Source organism: Marmota marmota, unplaced genomic scaffold (genome assembly GCF_001458135.2).
Source record: "Marmota marmota marmota unplaced genomic scaffold, marMar, whole genome shotgun sequence".
Taxonomy (NCBI): domain Eukaryota; kingdom Metazoa; phylum Chordata; class Mammalia; order Rodentia; family Sciuridae; genus Marmota; species Marmota marmota.
In genome coordinates this window covers 13,018,173-13,031,713 of record NW_026000108.1, presented here as the reverse complement: position 1 = coordinate 13,031,713, position 13,541 = coordinate 13,018,173, and the positions used below count along the sequence as shown (strand labels likewise).

Sequence of the window (13,541 nt, the reverse complement as noted above, 5' to 3'; positions counted from 1 at the left end):
TAAAAAAAAAAAAAAAAAAAAAAAAAAACAGAAATCCTTGAAATGAAAAAAAAAAAATGAGCCAAATTACAAACTCAAATGAAAGCATCACCAACAGAGTAGACCACCTGGAAGATAGGACATCAGATAACGAAGACAAAATATATAATCTTGAAAAGAACACAGACCACACAGGATGATGGTAAGAAACCATGAGCAGAACATTCAAGAAATATGGGATAGCATAAAAAGACCTAATTTAAGAGTTATTGGGATAGAGGAAGACATAGAGGTCAAAACCAAAGGAATGAACAATCTATTTAATGAAATAATATCATAAAAATTTCCAAACATGAAGAATGAATTGGAAATCTAAATTCAAGAAGCCCAAAGGACGCCGAATATACAAAATCACAACAGATCCACATCGAGGAACTTTATAATAAAAATACCCAACAAACAGAATAAGGAGAGAATTTTAAAAGCCACAAGAAAAAGGAATCAGATTACATATAGGGGAAAACCAATTAGGATAACAGCAGATTTCTCAACATAGACCCTGAAAGCTAGAAGATCCTGGAACAACATATATCACACTCTGAAAGAAAATGGGTGCCAACCAAGAATCTTGTATCCAGCAAAATTAAGCTTTAGATTTGAAGATGAAATAAAAACCTTCCATGGGGCTGGGGATGTGGCTCAAGTGGCAGCATGCTCACCTGGCATGCGTGCGGCCCGGGTTCGATCCTCAGCACCACATACAAAAAACAAAGATGTTATGTCTGCCGAAAACTAAAAAATAAATATTAAAATTCTTTAAAAAAGAAAAAACCTTCCATGGTAAACAAAAGTTGAACGAATTTATAGCTAGAAAACCAACACTACAAAACATCCTTGGAAAAATATTCCATGAAGAGGAAACAAAAAACAACAATGAAAATCAGCAGAGGGAGATAGTACCTAAAGTAAAAACTAATCAAAGAAGAAAATCAAGTCAAGTTAAATAACAAAAATAAACAAATATGGCTGGGAATACAAACCAAGTCTCAATAATAATCCCGAATGTTAATGGCTTAAACTCACCAATCAAAAGACATAGGCTAGCAGATTGAATTTTAAAAAGACCCAACAATATGCTGCCTCCAGGAGACTCATCTGACAGGAAAAGACATACACAGATTGAAGGTGAAAGATTGGGAAAAATCATACCACTCACATGGACTACAGAAGCAGGCAGAGGTTTCCATCCTTGTATCAAATGAGGTAGACTTCAAGACAAAGTTAATCAAAAGGGATAAAGGTAAACATTACATACCGCTCAAGGGAACCATACACCAATAAGACATAACAATTATAAATATATATGCCCCCAAACAATTGTGCAGCTATGTTCATCAAACAAATTCTTCTCAAGTTCAAGAGTCAAATTGACCACAACACAATAACCTTGGGTGACTTTAACACACCTCTCTCACCACTAGATAGATCTTCCAAACAAAAGTTGAATAAAGAAACTATATAATTCAACAATACAATCAATAACTTAGACTTAACTGACATATATAAAATATTTCAACCTACATCAAGTACATACACTTTCTTCTCAGCAGCACATGGATCCTTCTCTAAAATAGACAATATACTATGCCATAAAACTACTCTAAGCAAATACAAAAAAATTAGAGATACTATCATGCATTTTATCAGATCATAATGGAATGAAATTGTAAATCAATGAAAAAATAAAAAGTAAAAATTACTCCAACACCTGGAGACTAACAATATGCTACTGAATGAACAATGGATTGCAGAAGACATCAAGGAAGAGATTAAAAAATTCTTACTGGTAAATGAGAACACAGACAACAACAAATCGAAATCTCTGGGACACTATGAAAGCAGTACTAAGAAAAAAGTTCATTGCATGGAGTTCATTCCTTAAAAGAAGAAAAAGTCAACAAATAAATGACCTCACATTACATCTCAAAGTCCTAGAAAAAGAAGAACAATTCAACAGCAAAAGCAGTAGAAGGCAAGAAATAATTAAAATTAGAGCTGAAATCAATGAAATCAAAACAAAAGAAACAATTGAAAAAACTGACAAAACAAAAACCTAGTTCTTTGAAAAAATAAGTAAAATTGACAGACCCTTAGCTATGCTAACGAAGAGAAGAAGAGAGAAAACTCAAATTATCAGCATATGTGATGAGAAAAGTAATATCACAAAAGACACTACAGAAATACAAAGGAAAATCAGAAATTATTTTGAAAAATTATTCTCCAATAAAATAGAAGATATTGAAGGCATCCACAAATTTCTTAAGTCATACGATTTGCCCAGATTGAATCAGGAAGATATACACAATTTAAACAGACCAATATCAAGTGATGAAATAGAAGACACCATCAGAAGTCTACCAGCCAAGAAAAGCCCAGGACCAGATGGATACACAGCCGAGTTCTACAAGACCTTTAAAGAAGAACTAATACCAATACTCTTTAATTTATTTCAGGAAATAGAAAAAGAGGCAGCACTTCCAAACTCATTCTATGAGGCCAAATATCACCCTGATTCCAAAACCAGGCAAAGACACATCAAAGAAAGAAAACTTTAGACCAATATCTCTAATGAACATAGATGCAAAAATTTTCAATAAAATTCTGGCAAATCAAATATAAAAACATATCAAAAAGATCGTGCACCACGTCAAGTAGGGTTCATCACAGGGATGCAAGATTCATTCAACATATGGAAATCAATAAGTGTGATTCATAACATCATAGACTCAAACATAAGAATCATATGATCATCTCAATAGACACAGAAAAAGCATTTGACAAAATATAGCACCCCCTCATGTTCAAAACACTAAAAAAAACTAGGGATAACAGGAACATACCTCAACATCATAAAGGCTATCTATGCTAAGTCCCAGGCCAACATCATTCTAAATGGAGGAAAATTGAAGGCATTCCCTCTAAAATCTGGAACAAGACAGGGATGTCCTATTTCACCACTTCTATTTAACATAGTTCTTGAAACGCTGGCCATAGCAATTAGACAGATGAAAAAAATTAAAGGGATACATATAGGATAAAGAGAACTTAAATTAGCACTATTTTCTGATGATATGATTCTATATCTAGAAGACTCATAAAGCTCCACCCGAAAACTTCTAGAACAAGTAAACAAATTCAGCAAAGTAGCAGGATATAAAATGAACATCCATAAATCAAAGGCAATTCTATATATCAGAGAAAAATCCTCAGAAAGGGAAATGAGGAAAACTGCCCCATTTACAATAGCCTCAAAAAAAAAAAATACTTGGGAATCAACTTAACAAAAGAGGTGAAAGATCTATATAATGAAAACTACAGAGCAATAAAGAAAGAAATCAAAGAAGACTTTAGAAGATGGAAAGATCTACCTTGTTCTTGGATAGGCAGAATTAATATTATCAAAATGACCATATTACCAAAAGCACTATACAGATTTAATGCAATTCTGATCAAAATCCCAATGGCATTCCTCATAGAAATATAAAAAGCAATCATGAAATCCATCTGGAAAAATAAGAGATCTGGAATAGCTAGAGCAAGCTTTAGCAGGAAGAGTGAAGCAGATGGCATCATTATTCCAGACCTTAAACTATACTACAGAGCAATAGCAACAAAAACAGCATGGCATTGGCACCAAAACAGACTGGTAGACCAATGGTACAGAATAGAGGACACGGAGTCTAACTCACAAATTTACAATTATCTTATATTAGACAAAGGTGCCAAAAATATACTTTGGAGGAAAGATAGCCTCTTCAACAAATGGTGCTGGGAAAACTGGAAATCCATATGCAACAAAATGAAATTAAACTCCTATCTCTCGCCATGCATAAAACTCAAAGTGGATCAAGGACCTAGGAATTAAACTGGATGTCTAATAGAAGAAAAAAATAGCCTTAATCTTCATCATGTGGGATTAGGCCCCAACTTCCTTAATAAGACTCCTGTAGCACAAGAATTAAAATCAAGAATCAATAAATGGGATGTACTCAAATTAAAAAGTTTTTTTCTCAGCAACAGAAACAATCTGTGAGTTGAATAGAGAGCCTACATCCCAGCAAATTTTAACCCCTCACACATCAGATAGAGCACCAATCTCTAGGGTATATAAAGAACTCAAAGAGCTAAACACCAAAAAAACAAATAACTCAACCAATAAATGGGCCAAGGAACTGAACAGATACTTCTCAGAAAAGGATATACAATCAATCAACAAATATATGAAAAAATGTTCAATATCTCTAGCAATTAGAGAAATGCACATCAAAACTACTCTAAGATATCATCTCACTCCAGTCAGAATGGCAGATATTGTGAAGACAAACAACAGTTAAGTGTTGGCGAGGGTGTGGGGGAAAAGGTACACTCATACATTGCTGGTGGGACTACAAATTGGTGCAGCCAATATGGAAAGAAGTATGGAGATTCCTTGGAAAACTGGGAACGGAACCAACATTTAACCCAGCTATCCCTCTCTATTCTCAAAGGACTTAAAAACAGCATACTACAGGGACACAGACACATCAGTGTTTATAGCAGCACAATTCACAATAGCTAAACTGTGGAAGCAACCTAGATGCCCTTCAGCAGATGAATGAATAAAAAAAAATGTGGCATATATAAACAATAAAATTTATTACTCCACAATAAAAGAGAATAAAATCATGGCATTGTAGCAGGTAAACGGATGGTGTTGGAGAAGATAATGCTAACTGAAGTCAGCCAATCCCCAAAAAACAAATGCCAAATGTTTTCTCTGATGTATGGAGACTGATTCATAGTGGGGCAGGGAGGGGGAGCACAGGAGGAACAGAGAACTCTAGATAGGGCAGAGAGGTAGGAGGGGAAGGGAGGGGGAAGGGGGTTAGCAAGAATGGTGGAATATGATGGACATCATTATCCAAAGTACATGTATGAAGACAGGAATTGGTATCAACATACTTTATATTCAATGAGAGATATGAAAAATCATGCTCTATATCTGTAGTAAGAATTATAATGCATTCTGCTTTCATTTATTTTTAAAAAATCAATTAAAATTTTTTTAAAAAACGAAACAAACACCATTCAAATTAGCATAAGCAAACCAAAGAGGAATTCCTTGGCTCCTTGCTGGGAAGGGTATTGTAATGCCTCACAGCATTAAAAGAAGAGCTGGGGGAGATGGCAGATTCAGTGGAGCCAGGACTCTGTCCCCCTCTTTTATCTCTGCTTGCTTCAGATTTTCAGCCTCATGTTCTCCCATTGTGGCTGCAGCCCCCACATTAGCGTCTCCAGGCTGTGCCTGATCCACTGGGCCACACAAGTGGAAAAGGGCAGGCTCCTTTCTCCAGGGTCCACAGATAGACAGACCCTGGAAGGATCTGATTAGCCCTATCCACGTCAAACACCTGTCCCTAGGTGGGAAAATACCATAGGCCAAACCTAGATAAAGAGAAAGAAAGGTATGTACGCCATCAAGCAATTAAATAGACAGGCTTTCAGGAAAGACAATCGCTTCCAACACCCATTAAAAATAATAATAATTGATATCTGTGTAATTTAAATGTCATGCAAGGAGATTCACAAATGAGCAAGTGTGTTCTACTTGGTCTTTTAAAAGTTAAACAAGTATCAACATTTTGTAATCTTCAATCCACTCTTTGCACTCAAATATATATATCCAGGGTTTCTTCAAAGTGCAAGATCTAATGATGTCTAGTTAGTGAATACAGGGAGTTGAGAGAGCTGCTTTCCACTGGGGCAGACCCTTTCCCATTCATCCTGTCCGTCCCACTCATGCATGTCACCTAAGCCCTGAGGCATTTGAGAGTAGGATCCTGGTGAGGTGTTCAAATTTATGGGCTTTTAAAAAAATATTTTCAGCGATGTTTAGCCACTGTCATTTTAATATCCATGAAGAATCTGAACTCAAGAGCCTTCACGATATGCTCAAAATCACGTGGCTAATAACTAGAGGCCCCGATGGCAAAGCAGAAGCTATCAACCTTACTTTAAAGCAGTGAAATATTTTCTCCCAAATGCAATTGTGGGTGGATAACCTGCACGTCAACACACGGAAGCTGGTCTCTGCAGATGAGGTAGGGAACTCAGGTGAGGGTCCCATTGGCCTTTCAGCCTCTCTCACTTTCTAACTCCATTGCCACCCTGAGTTTGTCCTCCTCCATTGGCTCCTATGGCATTTTTACAGAGCAAAGTGGGGAACCATCTGCCATGATGGCATTGAAGTGTCAGTGTTAGGCACTGTCTAGAACTGTGGGAAATTGGTCTTTCAGGGACATGGGATGGATACATCTATAATATATTATTGCACATAATATATCATACACAGTGATATATAATTCTATAAGGCTGACTCTAATGAGGCTATATATTTTAATATTCGTGTATGTGGTTCTAAAGGATGTTTGCATGTGAAGTAATCTATCCATTCAGCTACATAGACTCTACAAGAAGAACCTTCAAAATCATTATTATTTCAGCTCTAATACTTCAGTGTTTTATTATTTCAGTATTTTAACATAGGAAGTAGGAAACCATGTGGCCCATGGAAGATTTAGGGCAACAGAGGCATGGAACGCTGCCTGAGAAAGTGCCACCCAAGGTCAGGCTGGCCAGCACCTTGATGTCCACTCAAAGCAGCAACATGCACAGTGCACAGGCCCCTAGAAGCAGCTGACAGTGTGTAGTAGCCTCCAGAGAATGCTAGGTCCCCCATCCCCAACTTGCTTTGCAAACCTTGTGTTTAGTCCCTCCCGTTAGTAAATGCGAAACTGGAGCAACATAGGGAAGTGGTTGGAAAAACATTGCTCCTGACTTCTTGTCACCAATGCGGAGGAAACCTTATGGAGGAAGGGCTGATGGAGATGCCAGGCAGGCAGCAAACAATTCAAACAGGGGCAAAGAAAATAACGTCCTTGATATCTAGACGGTACTAACAAGGTGTGCTGGTCAAACACACCTGGGATTCAGCATGCATCTGCCCCACACCTCCTGGTTCTTCCCTCTTGCTGAGATGGAGGTCAGAAAGTTAAGATGGATGGAATCTAAGAATTGCCAAATTCAGACAATCATATGTGCATACATAAAGGCACAGGATATAAGTAACATAAAGACAGACTGACATTTAAATGCAAGAAGAAAACTAGAAACAAAAACATTTGTATTTTATCTGAGCACATTATCACTTAGAATAAAAATCTACATTTCCCATATCTCTTACCTCTGTAGCAGGCCTGTAATTTTTGCCAGTGATTATAAGTAGATGCATTATCTACAACTCTCAGAAGCATGCATTCCTTTCTTTAATTGGTTCTTTTTAGTTATACATAATTATAAAAGCATGGAATATATCTTGTTCTAATAGAGATCCCAGTACCTATCCCCCTTCCCTCTTCTCAACCCCTGCACCCTTCCATCTATTGATCTTTCTGCCATTTACCCTTAGGTTTTTTATTATTATTAATTTCTTGTGGATTCTTTTCCACTTTCTCTTTTCTAGTGCCTGGAATGAGGATGTGGTGGTAGGAGCCTCAGTAGCAATTTTATACCAGGTACCTTGAGGATGAAAGTCATAGACCCAGGATGATGGAAGAAACAAATAAAAGCAATATTCCCTAATAAAAATACAAAACCATAAAACCTACTTTCAAACCTAGAGGGAAAGATAAAAGCCTCTATTTTTTTTTGAAGCCACTATTGAAGGAAGGATTTCTCTTATAAACAATCAAATATAATTCCTAATTGATAGATGATAGAAGCTATCAGGAGATGCTTTTTGAAATGTAGGCCTAAGAAAAGAGTTGAAAATCACTCATCTTTTGAGAATAGATAATCCAAATAAATAAATGATATAAATAATGAAGAGGCATTGGGAAGGCTAAAATCTGATCAGAAAACAAAGGGATTCTTAATGAGCTTAACAGAGGCAGTTGGAAACCAATGAATAAATACCTCTTTTCATATCAGGCCTCGTCTTCAGTAAACTGGTCTTCTAAGTCGCAGATCTGATCAGGTCACTTTCCTGCTTACGATGGTCTCCACTGAGGGATGAATATCCCATCCCTCACCATAGCCTGCAGGGCTAGTCTGCTCGGGCACCCGCTTCCCTCTGCCTTCTTTCCCCCTCTCCTGTACCAGCGTTCTGCAGACATGCACACCCACTATGATGGCTCTGGAATGTCCTCCCTGGCTCCAGCCCCCACTTTGGCTTCCCAGTAGAAATCCCTGCTCATCACTTTCTCAGAGGGATCCCAGGTCTCCACCTTCTGTGTGAAGTTTTCTCTGCACACTATGGATGTTCACAGAAGGGAGACATTGCTTTTCGGTGCAGGAATTAAAAAACATTAGTTGCATAGGTGCCATGTCCAATGGGCAGGAGTGACGAGTAATCTTTGGAAAGCCTTAGCTGTTGGCAAGCAAAAGTGTCTGTCAGATAAAGAAGCATCATGCACAGAGGTGGAGAGGCGAGGAAAGCACTGTTCACGGGAGGAGCAGCGAGTGGCCCGACTCGGTGATGACACCAGGTACACACCCCAGGCAACCAGCTCTAAAGGCTTGGCCAGTGGTGTGCAGTCAAAACAATACTTGATAAGAACACTCTGCATGCAGGGCCCGTGCTAGTCCAAGACAAAGGCACAGCTCCTACCCTGAGAAAATGCAAGCCCACTTGGAGGGACAAGGACAACAGCACTACATTTGGTAGACGCTCTGACCTGCACAGGCACAGCACGCTCAGGTGCTCGGGAGCCTGAAGCTGCTCTCATTTGCTAAACTTCGACTGTGCCGGGTGCCCTATCGACATAATTGCATTTAAGGTTCAGAGCAGCCCTTGAAGGTAGGTATTTTCATACACAAGTTAAATAATGACAAAACTGAGATTTGGAGATTTTAAGCCGTGCTCTCCAAAGCCACACAGATAAATTAGCCGCATTCTTTCCACAACATCGTGCTAAAGGGAGTTTACTTAATTGGGTGGGCAATGAGGTAACATTGAAGGGCTTTGAACAGAAAAATGACATTGTCTGAGTTGTGCCTTTAGAGGACTGGTGCATTAATGTGGTCGTGATGTGAAGGAAGAAGGGATGACAGAGGGACCAATTAGAAGGCTATTGCAAGTCCAAACCTGAATTGATGGTGCTTGGAGAACTAGCCATTTTTTTTAAGTAGCTCTAATTACGCTCATGTTTGTGACAGTCATTAGTGCTGCTCACCAAATAAATCCACCAAATATTCTGTTTCTCCCTCTCCTGGGAAACGATGGGATTACACTTTCGTCTCCCTTCCATTTCAGTGTGGTCATGAGACTGGATTTGACCAATGAAACATGGGTAGAAATGACCAGCTTCACCACATTCTTTATTTTCCTTTCTGCCAAGGCAATAAAAAATGATCCAGAGAGTATGGGTCCCTTACTCTTAGGTCTGGACAGAGAATGATCTACAACAGATAAGGAGCATTAGTGAAAATTAAAACTTTCTTAAGACAGTAGGATTGGGGCTTGTTTGTTACACAGCATAATCTAGATGTCACCAACTGATACCATGTGTTTTCTTGACAGTTATTTCAGGTGCTGCTTCTTCTCACTCTAACACCTGGAGGTCTTGTTAAAATGAGGATTTGAGTTCTGTAGGTCTGAGGTTCATATTTTTATGCTGCAAGAATCTAAAACCATGCTGTCCAAAATGATGGCAAATAGCCACATATGGGTACTTAATTTTAAATGAGCCAGAGCTGAATGGAATTAAAAATCCAGTTCCTTGGTTCTTCTAGACACATTTCAAGTGCTCAAAGAGCACATGCTGCCAATAGCTACTATATTTGACAGCTGGACCATCACACAGTTTCATCACCACAGGAAGTTTTATTGGATGGGTTGCTCTACACAACACCAGAAGGGGATGGGAATGACTGACCGAGATCCAGGCCAGCAGAGCTACTGCCATCCAAGAGGACCCCAAGGGAGAGCAGGGGGATCTGAGTCCCAGGACACGACACTGAGGCAGAACAGAATGGGACGTTTGATCCCTCTGGATCATCTCAAGAGATCCCATTTCAAGGAAGGCAGTTCCAGGGAGCCGCCTCTCTTTGCCCTGATCTTGCCTGTCCAATCTGGCTGATCTATTTATTTCCCCCCAGAAAACAGATGATACCAACTGTAACCCTTGTTTTTGATCTCCCTTCCCCCAAGAAATCGATAGCACTCAGTGACAGCAGACCTGCACACAGTCCAGGAGCCCTACAATCGCCCAGGGCAGTGCCCTCCCGGCTGGGTTTGGTTGATGGCTGCTGCCTGCTGCTGGTGAGGTCTGTACACTACTCCTCCCCTCCTTTGCTGCGAGCTCAGACACCAGGAGCGAACCTCCTGGTTCATTTCATCTTCTCTTCCTCTCTTCCTTTCACCCTGAAAATAATAGGCTCCCTCTTTTGGACTTCAACTTGGGCATTAGTTATTAACTTAAGATCCACGGACATGGTTGAATTTTATGTACAAATTTGGGGCATGTTGCATGATCCCCAGGGACCTCAGATTAACAGAAGAGTGGGGAAAGATGATACTTTGCTCTATCCAGAATCTAAAGATCCAGTACACAAGGGAAGGGTCAGAGAGCACTAGAAAGGAACAAGGACATTAGCTGAAAGAGAGGACAGAAAGGAGTAAGGGACAGCTTCTGAGTGGACTGCTTGGAAAGACTGGAAGGAAGCAAGGAAAATGTCAACAGATGACAATTCAGACCATGTGCCCCACTAAATATGATCTCACTTTTGCTTTCCCCACATGTGCTAATCAGCTTCCTATCAATATGATGAAATACCTGAGGTAACTAACTTACAAAGTAAAAAGGTTTTGTTAGCTCACAGTTCTGGAGTTTCAAGATTCAGTAGCCTCAATGCCTTGGGCTTCTGGTGAGAACAGCACAAGGAAGAGAAAACTACTTAACTAGTGAGCCAGGAAGAAGATTAGAGACAGAGGAAGGGGCTAGGGTCCCAAAATCTCCTGTGGGGGCATGCTCTCAATGACCTAAGGATCTCACAAAAAACCCAACCTCTGAAAGGTCCCACCATCTCCCTAGAGTCCCAACATGGGGTCAAGCCTTGTATTCATAGACATTTGAGGTATACTACTTTTATGGTTTGGATATGAGGTGTTCCCCAAAGCTCCTGGGTCAGTGCAAGAATACTCAGAGGAGAAATTAATATTAGAGACTTAACTTAATCAGTCCATCATAGTTTGAATGGACTAGCTGCATGGTAATCGTAGGTGGGACATGGCTGGAGGAGGTGGGTTGCTGGGGGTGTTCCTTGGAATGGCTCATTTTCTGCAGTTCCTCACTTGCTCTTTGTGGTGGCCTGAATGTGGCAGCTATACTTTATCCTGTCTCTTTACCATGATGTTCTTCTCATCTTGGTCCCAGAGCAATGGACTCTGCCAACCATGGACTGAACCTCTGAAATCTTGAGCCCCAAATAAACTTTTCCTCCTCTAAGTTTCCTCCTCTAATTGGCTGAGATTCATTCCTCCACCTGTCAACAAAGATTATAATAAACATTTAGTTGATGTTACATTCTTCTGCACCCAAGTTGGTAGAAAGCACAATTTCTTAAAAAGTTTACAACTTTGAATGGATTCTCAAAAGTCCATTTGGACTAAAGATCCACAGTGGCACCTGAAGCCCCTGATGAAGAGTATGGTGCATCAGCGTGTACAGACCAGAGTTAGCCAAGCCCTTCAAAGAGGATCTCTTCCCCCTCCTGCCTCCTCTGCAGACCAAGAGGCTTGGTCTGATTACCCCAACCCCACTCTTATTAGCAGTACATGCAGAAATACAGTACTTTAGTCCATCTCCAACCAGTTCAACCAAAACCTACAAATGCAGGAGGGAATGAATTGGTGCCTTCTCCTCCTCTTCTCTATTCTAGGAATCTGAGGCAGAGCTCAAAAGGCCACCACAGCAGATTCAATTTTCTGAAGGCTATGTTCCAACTTTAAACATTCTAAGTTCTACTCTATAACATAGCCAAGCTGGTTTAAATGTAAAAGTCAGGATTTTTACCATAGATTTTCAAGTACCTTCAACACCCAAAAGCCCTATCATGCTTAACCTGTGGATTAATGTGGCTCCTTCTTATCAAGTCAGCATGGACCCACCCACATTGTAATTGTGTGAGAAGCATGATAGATCTGACGGACTCTTTGGACGTTCTGGCATGTCTACCATGTGCCCAGTCCTTGCCAGATGCTTAGAAAACATAATTTCATATGTGAGTATCAGCAGAAGAAAGAACAGGTCACCAGAGACCAGCGTAGGGTAACAAGACCTCGTGAAGGGGCACGGGGGTCACAGAGACAGAGGACTTTGCCTAATAATCCTTCCTGGAGGTATGAGCCCCTTGTAGAAAGGAAAAGTGGTTCCCTGGGTTTCTGTGAGTATCCAAGGGCCCCTTTAGGGAAAAGCCTCCCTGGGCCTGTAGGCAGCAGATCCTCACATCGTCCTAATCCTGCTAGATCATAATGTGGTGGGCCCTGCCCAGTCAGTTATTTTCTTTGTGTTGTGATTATCATGCACACCCTATAGTGTGAAGGAGGTTAGGGAGGATAGTGGAAAACTGAGGCATCTACATCCACGTGGGAATGTGATAAGTCTACTGGAAACACAGGCTAGACCTTGGAGCAGTTATCTAGTAAATTTAGGCTACACCAATTAAAAAAGAAAAATATCTGTGTCCCTCTAGAACAAGGTTCAGCAAAGTTTTTCTGTTAAGGGAAAAGTAGTAAATATTTGGATATTTTCCATCTAAAATGTTTCTGTCTCAACAATTCTGCTCACTATTATAACAGAAATGGAGTCATGAATACCACCTCAAAGAAGGGGCACGGCTGTGTTCTCATGAAACTTCACTAATGGACATTGAGGTGCAGTTTTTACTCACCAAAAAATACTGTTTCTCATTTGATTTTTTTTCAACCATTTTAGGATGTAAAAGCTATCGTTTCCTGGAGAGCTATGCAGAAACTGGTAGTGGTTTGCACACCCCTGTTGCACACTACTATTCAGTAGCATGATGGAAGTCAACGTCTTCCCTCCTGTTCCTCATTCACATAGAAGTCCACGTGGCTGTGTGGAGTGGATGCTCCTCAAAGATGTGAAGTTTCATCTGGCACACAAAACATTGCTTCTCATTCTGAGCAATCTGTTCACATTGTTGTAAACATTCTCCCTCATTTGTGGAAACTAGTAAGTCAGTCTCACAGAAGAACAGAATGGAATTATGGTGACTAATGCACGACCAGAACGAGTTGGGGGAAGAGGGAGCAGAAAGAAGCTCAATAAGGAGCACCACTGGAGTAGAAGAATATGTTCTTGTTTTTAGGTGGCACAGTAGGGTAACTATTGGCTAAAGCATTCCAGGACATGTTAGCTTTTCAATGCTATGATAAAATACCTGAGAAAATTAGCTTAGATGAGGAAAGATTTATTTTGGCTCATGGTTTCAGAGATTTC

At 40.0% G+C, this 13,541-nt stretch overlaps 1 pseudogene; it reads left to right on the top strand.

Annotated features, from left to right (window-relative positions):
- The window catches only part of LOC107138923, a 32,951-nt pseudogene extending 19,849 nt beyond the window's left edge, over positions 1-13,102 (top strand).
- The last annotated feature ends 439 nt before the right edge of the window (positions 13,103-13,541 follow it).